Consider the following 12,475-nt stretch of genomic DNA (forward strand, 5'->3'; position numbering starts at 1 on the left):
GTTCCAGAACTGTCAGATTGTCTATGCTATCTCATTTCATTCAGATGAAATCACAAAACACAAATAGTTATAGCTTTATTTGTAATTGTATTTAGTAAGTGCAGTTGTGGGTTTCTCTAAAGGAATGCCGTGGTGGTATTTTGACATTCTTTTACCTGTCACTGGAATATGGACATAGGTGTGGCAATTCAGGTGAAATGTGGACAAACTAAAGGAAGGAAGGAAGAGGGAAAGGTGTTTAACCTTTCTGGGGGTGGGGGTTTAAAGGCGGAGCTATATGACCTGCACCTCCAGAAGAGACGTACTCTAAGACCACTTTCCTCCAGTCACCTACTTCAAAAAATATCAACAAGCTCCTCGAAGATGCTGCGAGGTTCTGCATCAGGCAGGTTGTCCTCAGTTTCAATGAAGTCATCAATGAATGCATTATGTATTTATTTTCTTTCGGAAGAGAGGTCAAGTGGGAGGGGTGCGGCCCTGGAAAAGGATTTCTCCGATGGAGTGTCATAAAAAGAAGCAAGCAGCTTCCTGCTTTTCACATCAGAATATGAACAGTGCATCAAAAACGTGGTGAAAATACAATAAAAATGAAAAAGTGCAGGATAATAACCAGAAGATTGTGGGGTTGGGGGTTGGCGCTAGCAAAAAGCTTTGTTGATTGCCTGCCAGTGACTGAGCATTACTGTGGCTGTTCCTTATATTAAATGTATCTCAGGTTACTTAAGGGGTTCTCTAGGCAGGCATCTGGATGCCAGATTGTATGTACATGAGTTGTCATGTTATTAGCTGCTCTTGTGTTAGTATGGTCCGACAAAGGGATTTAGTGTCATACTGTTGGTTTATGTACAGACTGTTGTGACACTGACATTTTGGCATGATCTGTGCTCTTGACCTAAACATTTTGTGCATGCACATGATTGTAACTGGGTATATAATACTAATTGCATTTTTTTGTCGCTTATATGGGAGTGTAAGGTAGCATGAGGGTGTGTTACTGCATTCTGCTACACAGGCTTGGGTTGGGAGACTGGTTGCTTGCAAACGGACATGTAGTCCTAGTCTACAGATTGCAGCAAGTATAAGGGCCTAGGTTGAAAAAGACCCAAACATGCCTGTGGAATCAAGCGCCCCTTAACCTCCTGAAAGATGGCCTGGTGTGGGCACGTCGGTGCCACCATTGCGTTTGTTGGCAGCGCCTGGGAATTCTCAGCGCCCTCCTGTACAAAATGGCACCGCCCTGTCATTTGGCATCACTGACAAATATAGGCGTGCGGTTTCGTCTCCTGAAATAGTGGAGTTATACTTCTTAGTCTCATTTATTGAAATGATATAAGATATCCTGATAAGCAATCAAATTCCATTACTCACAGGAGGGCTGCTCGCTATTTCTGTAACATTGAAGGGAACATTGCTTTTCCAGGGGTCACATCAGTAACTCAGGACTGGTAGCTCAGCATTGTTGCTTTGATTTTTGCACTAATTCTTAGGTCTCATAAGCTGTCTTTTGTTTGTTGCAGTGTGTTCAGGTATGTGTAAGCGAAAGTAATTATCTGTTTGTGTCTATGCATAGTTTGTTCATGCATTTATGTGTGTGTGCGCATGTATGCTTGTGTGTGTGTACGCTTTTATGTATGTATGTATGTATGTATGTGCGTGTGTGTGTGTGTGTGTGTGTGTGTCTGTATACATACATGCATGCATGTGTGCATAGTGTGTGTAAACACATCTGTCTTTGTATACATGTGTGCATGCGTGTGTGTGTGCAATGTACCAGTTCATAGGAGACACCATTTCCGTGGGGACATGCGTTCCGCCTTACTGTTTTTTATTTGCCTAGTTATTGGTGCTTGATCCAGACATTGCAGCAAACATTTGTATAGTAAACATTGAATGGCCACATTTGTCATTGGCACTATCCAGTCACAATAAGGCACTGTAGCCCTTGAGCCTGCTTCCAAGAAACTGGCTTCAGGTACATCCATTCTAAGCTACACCCGTTCAATAGAGTGAACACATTAAAATCTTCAGTGTTGAAAACAACTTTGATTGACATTTATCTCCAGCGTAATACCCTTGGTCCCTATTTGACTCAGTTTCAGTTGACACAAAGCATATCTGTTCATGCGCCAATCTATTTAATTACAAATATGAATTAACTGTAGACTTTGAGAACAGACTGGTTGACCGTGGTGCACCAATGAACACGAGGCAAGCTTGTTGTATCTGTTGACTGATTAGCTAAGTGTTTTGGCATAAGCTGTGTCCAAAGACATGAATCTCTCCATTCCACCTCCACCTGCTTCGGAAGGTCCGATATCATTCTGTAGAGAGACTGCTTTTTGATTTCGTCTTTTAAAAATTAATCTGCTACACAATGGAATTATGATTGTTGCTGTTAAACCAGGAAAGAGAGTGCATATGACCTGAGGAAATGGCAGGTATCCTCAGCTATCGCTTGATGCTGTCAGGGCGATGAGTCGAGGTGTGCCGTAGTTGTCAGAAGTTTCCACTGTGCACACTGTGCCAGATGTCGGGGAATGATGTGGGCTGGCTGTGAATAAGACTTGTTAACATAGACGAATGGTTTCACTATAAATATACAGTGCAACGGTTTGACATCTCCCTTGCTATGTGAATGATAAAGGAGTTGGAAGGTGCTGTAAAAACACTGTGGAAGTATCAAAAGACACAGTTCCCCAAATTAATTTCAGTTTAAATGAGCCATTTGGAGTTATGTTAAGTTATGACATCACACAGATACTCTCATTTGCTTCAGCAAGGCCTCCTTGTAGCCGGACAAATCAAAGCACCCGGCAGAGATTGAATGCAGTTTGTTAGAGTTAACCAAACAACCTGAATAGAAGTTCACTGATATCAATAAGCCTTAAAGACACAGTCACTAAACCGGCCTGTTCTTGATAAAGCTGATGAGATGCGCTGATGAATGGATATGTAAAACTGGGTAGAGATTGTTTTTTGGTACTTAATTAAACATCTTGTTATGGATATCAGGACATGCAATAAAACACTGGAAAGGTGTACAATATGGGACCTTTAATACAGAAATATAGGTTACTATAGGTTTTTGTCCCAAGGCACAGCTTTATATAGATAAAATTTCCAAGACACACCATTTTTTTCTACTCAAAATACTATGATGAGTACATCCTCATAAATGTAAAATAAACTGTACTAAATGTGTATATTGCTTAATATGAGCCTACTTCTGAAATACAAACCACAATAAACAAAGGTTGACTCAAGGTATGATATGCTAAAACAATACATGCTAAAACAAAACCATATTTTATTGTTTACAATAATAACTTTGCTACATAATACAATAATTCAGTTACAAATTAATTCATTCTAAAACGCAAGCAAGGCAGCACACAACGTGTTACATATGAACTCATTTACAAATTATTTAATTCTGAAGCGGTGTTCACTCAAGCCTACCGCAAGGCAGCACAGAAGTATTTATAGAACTCATTTAAGCGCAATTACAAATTATTTCATTTAAGTGCTTTTCTGAGCTTACCACACGGCAGCATAAAACGTGTTACAAAATTGATACAATTACAGGAATTTTTTCAGTCGTTCAGTTCTGGTAAAAAGCCTCTTTCAGGCTTAATGGCTGACATGAGCCTGTCTCTGAGAACAGTCTTTTGATCTGAGCAGGGACAGAGGAAAGTGCCGCTCGCATGTTTTGATGTGCGTCATCGATGACAAGGCCAGCTCGATGCTTTCACACATCGGCCGGGTGAGGGATTGCTGATGCTGCTTCAGTTCAGGAAACTTTGATTTTGACTCATGCTAGGATTATCTGCAAGAAAGAGACTTACCTTAACACTTTGTCTCATTAGTTTGATTTAAGGCCTTATTTTACCGAATCACGATGATTCATTTGTATTTTGAATAGGAAATGGGTGAGGTAAGGACACCAAAAGCGAAAGCGTCTCTGTGATTTAGTAGTTCTGAAACACTGACCCACATAAGGGGAAACCAGCCTTGCAAACTTGCCTGGTGAGAACTGTGGCCTCAAGCAAAACATTGGGAGAGCAACAAGCGTGAATGAACCAGAAAGCTCTCCGTCTCTCTGGTGTAATTTGCTCAGAATGGATTTGTTGGCTGACACGGCTGTGGCTCCCTGGTCTGGAAAAGCCAGGCCGCTCTGCGCAGTCGCCACTGAACTCTCAGCGCTATCCGTGCACGGAGTTCGGTATCTCTGCTATTCCTACCTTCTCAAACTCCACTCCTGGACAGTTAGTGTCTCTGCAGGATTTTGTGGTTTCCATTAAACAAGCAGCCAAATAAAGCCGAATGAAATGTGGGCGCGTGGACTGTTGGAGCCAATTGTTGACTTAAATGAAGCATTGCCTTATTGCTGAAAGGCACAGTAAACCAACAGACACAGCAGCCTCCCAGGAATGAAATTCGAGATCGGCAGATTCCTCCAGAACATAATTTCCGGTCGCTCACGTTTTCAGCTAATTTTGAATTTTTTCTTCAGCACTGTGCAAACGATAGCGGTGGGAATTGCAGAGACTTGGTGCAGTGAAAGACGGGACCACATCACGCCGGGCTGTTCCGTGCGCCTGCACTTGTAAGCCTCTTCAGTTTAGCGTTTTATGCCCTGGCATTGCTCTGGGGAGTCTAACTACGTGATGTCGGCGTAACTGCAGAGTCGCTAATTTATGAAAGCACGTCTTCAGTCGCCGAAAGGGGCCACCTGCTCTTTCATTACAAGGTTACTTCAGAACAGCTAGCCCATATAAAAGGGTCTGTGACCTGCAGCCTGTCGCTGACTGCTAAGCTGTGACATTCTGTCATTAGTGACCACTCCTGCCCCTGGAGGTGCCTGTCCACCCTTAGCTAATTGACACTTGGAACTCCCAGGGCATTAACTACCCGTTCTGTCAGCAGTGAGTGTCCACTGTCCAAGAACCAAACTGAATTTGGGTCTCCAGTATACAGCACTGTTTGGGATCATTTTGAGAATGTGATGTCTTGTGCCTTTGCATTGCTTTGTGAGCTTGCTATCTAGCAATGTAGCAAACTCCTAAGCCCTCTGTGGGGATTTTTAACTGGGCATTTGAGTCCCTTCCCGTTTGGGGATTATTTGAAGTGGAAAGGGGACCTCAGGAAAGGGAAATGAGATGTTTGGACATTTGAGGGTTGTTGCTGGTGGACTGGAAGCCATGCTGAATGGTTTGCTGCCGCGGCGGTCCTTTTGAAGTCGCTACCCTTGCTGCTTTGTTAAAGACGGAGACAGATGTTGTGCGGTTGCTTTTCGGCATGGCTGTAAAATTTGATGGGGCTCTGGGTGAAATATCCAGAACGCCCCTGCATGCAGTACAAAGTGCCCTATCGGAATTTCATATATATATATATATATTTTGCTCTCAAAAGTCAAAGGATGACACCCCATTACTGTAAATATTTAATTTCTTGTAGTGCCGTTTTAATTTGTATTTAACACCACAAATGTGATTTGAAAGCGACGCGGTTCATGTTTTTCCCCTTCATTAGCGTAGGCAATAATGCTCGATGGCTGGCCGCCTCCATGCATTGCTGAGCAAATTGAGCAATCGCTTCAGGATTTCTCTTTCCTGAGCGATCATTTTGGTTTTATATTCGGGAGGAACGGCCGGGAAATGTGCCCAATTTATTCTTTCTTTTCCCCTCTTCTGATGGCGAGTTGCGCTGCAGTGTGTCTCCGTTTCCCCGGTCTGTGTGTGATGTCGGCGTGTGATCTTGAATTGCGGGATTCTCAGGTGTTCCTCTGTTAAAGCTCAGAGGAAAGGCTGCCGCTCCTTTCATGTCCCGTCGCGGAGGTGCGTCGCACATTCCCAATGGAAACGATCGGCTGGTGCGGAGGAGGACGGAGGAGGACCTGTCGGAAGCGGGGGAGGACCTGTCCGAAGCGGGGGAGGACCTGTCCGAAGCGGTCGGGCCTCCCCACGTTAATACGCTGCGTCCACTCTTCCCGAGCGTGGCTAGGTACGCGGCTATTGCCACGGCCGCTAATGACGGCAGCCGACAACCCGGCCTCTCTTCCTCCCGCTGGGTTATAATCGCGCAACCAATTCACAGGCCCCCTCTCTTCCCACTCCTTCCCACAGCGCGTTTATACGAAGAGCCAACCCCAATCGAGTCGGTCTAATTTATTTACGCGACGCAATTAGCCGCGGCGATGGAGAAAGTGCGCCTTCCCCTATTAACTGTATTCCCATCCGCTGGCGTACGGAGCGGTTTGGAGAAATGGCCGCCGCTCCGGAGCATTTGAAGGGTTGGCGGCGAGGCCCGGTTGTGAAGGAGATTAGGGGGTTTCCTTTCACCCCAGAGGTGTGGAGTTGCCTTATCCGTTTCAGATGAAGGTTGCTTTGTGGGCATATCATGATATCAGCAGCCAAAGCGATAGCATTCGGAGTGCCTTCGGGCTACGGCGTAATGTTCTGGCTCCGTTCCTGTAGAAAGGTGCAGGGCCCTTGTGTAAAATAATGTTTTAAAAAAACAACAAAATGGAAGAATAATTTCCACACAGAGGTTGACTGGAGCCCATTTCCCGGGCACAGCCGCCGCAGTGTTGTGTGTAATGAAAAGCCGCACTGCTCTCTGACACCTACACTTTATGAATGTTTTATTCGGGAGATTTCCAGTAAATCACCACGAAGAAGAAATAACTGGTCCGGTGCTGTCTTTTATAAAGGGGAGGGAGAACGATGAACCTCTTTTACAGGGATGAAATCCGCGGCCGGCTCTTTCGCAGTCGGCCCTTTTGAGAAACGAGCGCTTTCGGCTGTCAGGGCGGTGAAGAGGGAGGCTTTGCTTCGGGTGCAGCCAATGTGTTTGTGGCCCCGGAATCTTCTCTGTCCCCTTCTTAGGATAAGCTTTTACCGTCATTAATTTTATCTGTATTCAGCTGTTTGCAAACAGGTTGCCACATGCTGCTTCTCAATGGACACTTCCGAAAGGGAATAAAAAAAAAAAAACAGGAAGACCTATATGAGTTTTTGGAATGGTGGAAAATATTGTCCCTGATCTCTTTAAAGGCAAATAGACAATAAAGTTTAGATCCTGAAAAATGTTGGGGTAAAGAAAAATTGGCTTTGAATTATTCGTTTTTTCGAGTAGGCCTATCTCACGTGTTCCTGCATGAAGTACAAAGTTTACTGGTTTCTTGCATACTGGTTTCTTTATGGCTGTTCTCTTATAACCAAGCCAGTCGGTCTGCAGCCAGCTGCAGATTTTTAGCCATTTAGCTATTTCAAGAGAGCTTCTGATTTTGATCACAGACGGCGGTATTTGATCAATGTCGTTATAGAATAGAATGTGACCATTAGATACCACACATAAAATGAGTTTTTATTGTTAATCGCCAACTGGTTTCATTTGGCTATGTGTTCCCTGATTTTTATGGCAATGCTGTGCCCTGTATTTATGATGTGATTGCTTCAATCAGCCAATTGTGTGAAACCATGTGCCACATGCAGTCGTAATCACCAATATTGATATTACTGCTGTCTTCAAGGGAGCAAGTTTTACCAATTGCTATTTCTATATCCATTGTTTCTGGGGGCCAATCAGTGATTCTCTGGGTCTTATGCCAGTTCATTCCTTAAGAAAACATTTCACGTGGGCAAATGTATTTATGCTACATACACTTGTGCTTTTCAGATGGCAGATAATCTGTGTTTAAAGCTCATCACTTTCAGAGTTTATTTTTTATTTAAAAATGTGATGAAATTTTTTACATTTTTAAAAAACAGGTGGGAATCAGGTTATAATAATGCAAATTTCCAGGGTAAATCTTTTATTGACTTTTCTTTTAACCATAGGCTTTGTGAATGGAACGTTGATAGTGCGCATTCCAGGAGATAGGATAAATTGCCCCTGCTATTTCAACTGCAAATTTAATGACATTTGTAAATACTAAGGAACCCTGTTTAATCCCATAAACCGAACGGCCATAGCGCATTAATTTCCGTTCAGTTCTTTTTAACAGCGAAAGTAATAAAAGTAACGGTTCTATTTGTATACACTATTTTACGATATCGCGGTTTTACCAACAACGGTTCCTTATTTTATGTGCAGTGAGCATGGGGGGACCTCAACTTCTAATTATTTTCAGTGTCACTTTTTCCTGCTTCTGAACTGTAGTTGGGAGACACTGGGGGACCTGACCACTGGGGAAGCTGCTGATTATAGCTAGTTAGCTGTAGCTCCCTCATCAGGGCTAACACCCAACTTAACGACTTAGCTGGTTTCCGCTGGAGTCCTTTATTGCACCAAGGAAAATGATATTAACGCCCTTGTACTACTGTCTTTTCTCCACGACAATGCTCTCCTTCGAAATGCACACATAATGGGCGCAAAACTCCACTCACTGTCTCACCATTCCCAGCGGCCTCACATACACGCAAGGACCAATCACCACATTAACACTCTTAAAGCTGCATACCCTCATTTACCAACAATAGTCTAGTCTACAGAACATTTAAAAGGCAGATAAACATCAATAAGAAAATCTAAAATCGGAGCGAAAATCGGTTTAATCCCAACAATCCTTTTTAAAAAAATCAGAATTTTTGGGGGGAAATCGGTTAAAACTGACAATGATGAGTCTGTTTCTGTACTGTAACAAGCATTTGTCAGTGTTTCAGATAGATAAGTATTATTTTTATTATTATTATTATTATTATTAGTAGTAGTGTTTTTATTTTAAGTATGAAGAAAACTTGTCTGCTTTGAGAGTAAAGCCATTTTTTAAAGTACGCTTTTTGTGCTACTTTTTCTCAGTCAGTCAGAGTGTGAGGGTCAGAACTGGCGAGGACAGTATAGAAAGTTAACAAAGTGTCCCCGAAAGGAGGAGGAGAGTGCACGGGTGAGGTCAGTTAGGCAGAGTCTTGGAACAGATTTCTTTCGGTTTTACTGTAGGCAATTCCATCCGCAAATTCCGTGCAAATTGGAATTTGGTAGAAATGGCAGGTATTTTGAAAGCAGTCTTAATATTTTTCATTCAAGCCACAACACAAAATGTCAAGGAGCCCTGTTGGGCTGGTGGTGAATCCTGGCCACCGGCGCCTTTGGTGTGGTAGGCTGACGGGTAATTGGCAGTGGAGTTGCCAAGGGAGCGAGGTTTTTATCTGGTCGAGTGCTCTCCCCAATGAAGAACTCCTCTGGCGGTGGCACCAGCTGCAGGTGAAGCGCCCTCCTTCCACACAGCAGGCCGGTGGACCGTGGAGTCACGCCTTACGCTTCCCAAATTGACAGAGAAAGTTTGCAGCAGTCAGATTTAGCATGATGGAGCAGTTACCACATTATCACAGGACCTAATCTAATCTGCATTTCTGATGCACATTTGGTCAATTGGAGCAGGCTGACGGCAATACCTCATTGTCCCCCTCCCGGTGAATTTGTCGAATGTTGTATATTTTTGCGTTGTAAGTCACTTTGGATACGACCATCTGATAAATAAAGGTAATTGGTAACGTCAGCTGTGAAGTCCGCTACTAGCCTAGGTAGGCAGATGAGTTCCTTTTTTAGGGATTGGATTGAAGCTCCCAATATGCTGCAAGATGACTTTGCTAGGTTCTGCAATCTCCTATGTGGCATTCGGCAACAGCAAATGCTGCTGTTCCCCTCTTTCGGAACAGTGTCATGCAATTTTAGCTGATTACTTCAAGTTAGTCTACTGTTTTTCAATTCAAATCATAGCTACAATCAAACGATTGACCCCACCAAATTAAATCAGAGGTAAATCACATGCATGGGTGTGGGGTATAACATGTTTAGCATTTGTTTGTTTTAAAATTGAATAGAGGAGTTGACGGAGTAACTAGTGAATGGCACCTTGAGCAGGGCACACTTTCAAAAGATTTGAGTGTTGATAAACGAGGTCCCTTGGCTATAAACCTTATTACATTATTTGACCTCCCTGAATGTAGCTTTTCAATTAGCTTAATCTCCTTTGTGCATATTAAATTGTAATTATGCTATTGTGTTTGCTATTTGTCAGCGAAAGGGATTAATGAAGAGGGAAGAGGACCGGAAGTTGAGGAAGGATTATATTAAAGGATTAAAATGAGGAAAGAAGAGGGAAAGATTAAAGGAGATGCTGCAATGGAGATGTAAGGAATGGAAAAGAATAAAGTACTGTCATATGAGAGGAGGGGATATAGGTGAGGTGATTCAGCAGACAATGGTGGAAGGGACAGCCTCGAGCCCTTTTGGTGAGGTCACTGGCCGAAAAAGAAGAAAAAAATCACAAAAGGAAAGCTCATGTGTCTGTCAGTCATCTTCAATCTCAAGTCTTTTATTTGGATAAGAAGACACAAGCACCCAAGGAGTGTGTACCGAAGAGACAGATATGATCTTCGGTGAACGCCGTGAACACCGTGACTGCACACAAGAACTGGGGCAGGAAAGAGGAGCTCCCGGTTTTATTGACAGAAAGCAGTGATCGTCACCAGTTGAGTGGAAGGCGCGAGGAGTGCCTAGGTGTGTGGAATAAATTGGTGCTTCCGACAAAGGAGAGACAGCCTTGTGATTTAACTAAAAACAAAACCGTGAAATGTAAAATATCACCTTCTCTGTCTGAGAGAAGAAGATTGTCCATGTTTTCATTTAATCCAGGTTGGATTTAGTGCAATTCTAATTTGAGACTTTTTCGTGATGATTTCGTGTGATTCGTGGAACTCCACTAACGGGACCTATCATCACAGAATCTGAGCAGTAGCAGAAATGTATATTTTTAAAAGCTTTGTGTGTGTGACATGCAGCAAGTGCCCAGGGCGGTTTCGCGCTGAACCTCTGAAGGCCTAATCAGTGCCGCCACTCTGCTCTTCTGTGTGTAAGTGGGAAAATAAATGAATAGACTTGTCCCCGTAAGCCAGTTTAGTTTTGTAAATTCTCTGTAGTCGTGGCGAAGGACCTAACAGCTGAGCAGTACTTATGGGAATGGGTGGGTGTGCATCACTGTCAAACTGCCAGTCTTATTTTTTCTTTTTTTTCTTTTATTATTATAATAATTTTTTTGGCACAACTAGCCAAGTTTCCTTTGACTGATGGGCTCGCCATCAGTCAATGGAACAGACACAGCGCACTTTGTTTATGTAAATGAGCAAGCAAATATCTTTGCTTAAAGGGACGGTGGACTAAAACACACACACTTCTAAGATGTGTTTTGTCACATCTGTACTTCTCAGCAGTGACAGAGGAAATCAAATAACAGAACAAAGAAACGCGTGAGTGAGGCACAGTAGGGCAAGCAAGGGTATTGAGGGTGAAAATATGGATCTCGAGAAAGAAGTATTTGATGTATGTGTGTGTTTTAGGGAGTGAGAGACTAAGGGACAGAAAAAACAGGATTTATGTTTGTTTAGTGATGCAGAGTAGAGGTCGGCCAATGTGGATTATTGAAGGCCAATCCCTATTCTGATGTTTATGGGGCCGGTGAAAAAAGCAGTTTGGTAAAATTGTATGTGAGAAATGAGAATCCACACCAAATATTGCCTTAAATGGATATGGATTCTGCAAAATTTCATCTTCTGGTTGAATTATGTCTTTTGTTAGACAAGCTGGTCTTCAACAGAATGATATCTGACTTAGGCCTACCTGTCTGACAGATTTTATGTAATCAGCATAATGCTTTGGGCACCTGCATAGGTAGAAAAATGAGGCGAAAAGTTAAATATTAAGTTAAATTTTTTAATGACCCATAAAAAAGTTGGACAGTCTTCCCAACTTCTTATACTAATATGGTTTGGTATGGAAACCTGGGGTTTGTCAATGTGCCTTATCAGAATGCAAACAAGTTGCTGATAATTTTGCTGCACTAAAATGAACTTTATCTTGCTGAATGAACCTTGTGTTTGTGACTCATGAAACGTAGTAATGTAATGACTATAATGGCGATATTTCTAGATTTGTGTTCCAAGTATGACCTGTGTGGGAAGAACATTGCTATTATTATACAGTAACAAACATTACAACTGGTCTCAAATTGTGATTTGCCATTATAAAAAAAGCTCTTCCAGCTGGCATATCAGCTCAAACTGCTGTTGATGTTTTTTTGTCCCAACTCATCTGCCCCAACATTTAATATTTTGGTTTTATAATCTTATTTATTATAATTCCACTTAAAATACCAATGCTGTGATGCTAGCCTGGAAGAGTGGCCGAGGAAGCAGTCCCGATTCCTGGAAGAATGCTTCATTAGACTCAACATTTTTGTCTGTAACCAATCCAAGGAAATCCATATGGTATACTATAATATCGTGTTTCCATCGATCCCCAGTGACTTGCAATAAGATGAAACAACAGTTCTTCTGAACATGCTCAAAATGTAAAATCTAGAAAGGGACATTGGCACATTTATTCTGGCCCTGTCCTCTAATTGACACTTTTTGGACTAAAATAAAGAGGGGAATTAAGCATAACCTGGTTGATTTAGTAGATTTAGATGATTTGG

At 42.5% G+C, this 12,475-nt stretch overlaps 1 protein-coding gene across 11 annotated transcripts in view; it reads left to right on the forward strand.

The window, feature by feature from the left end:
• Window positions 1-12,475, forward strand: part of LOC133124929 (peripheral plasma membrane protein CASK) — a 166,170-nt gene that overhangs the window by 1,955 nt on the left and 151,740 nt on the right. The window lies entirely within an intron of this gene.

This window comes from Conger conger, chromosome 3 (genome assembly GCF_963514075.1).
Source record: "Conger conger chromosome 3, fConCon1.1, whole genome shotgun sequence".
NCBI classification, from domain to species: domain Eukaryota; kingdom Metazoa; phylum Chordata; class Actinopteri; order Anguilliformes; family Congridae; genus Conger; species Conger conger.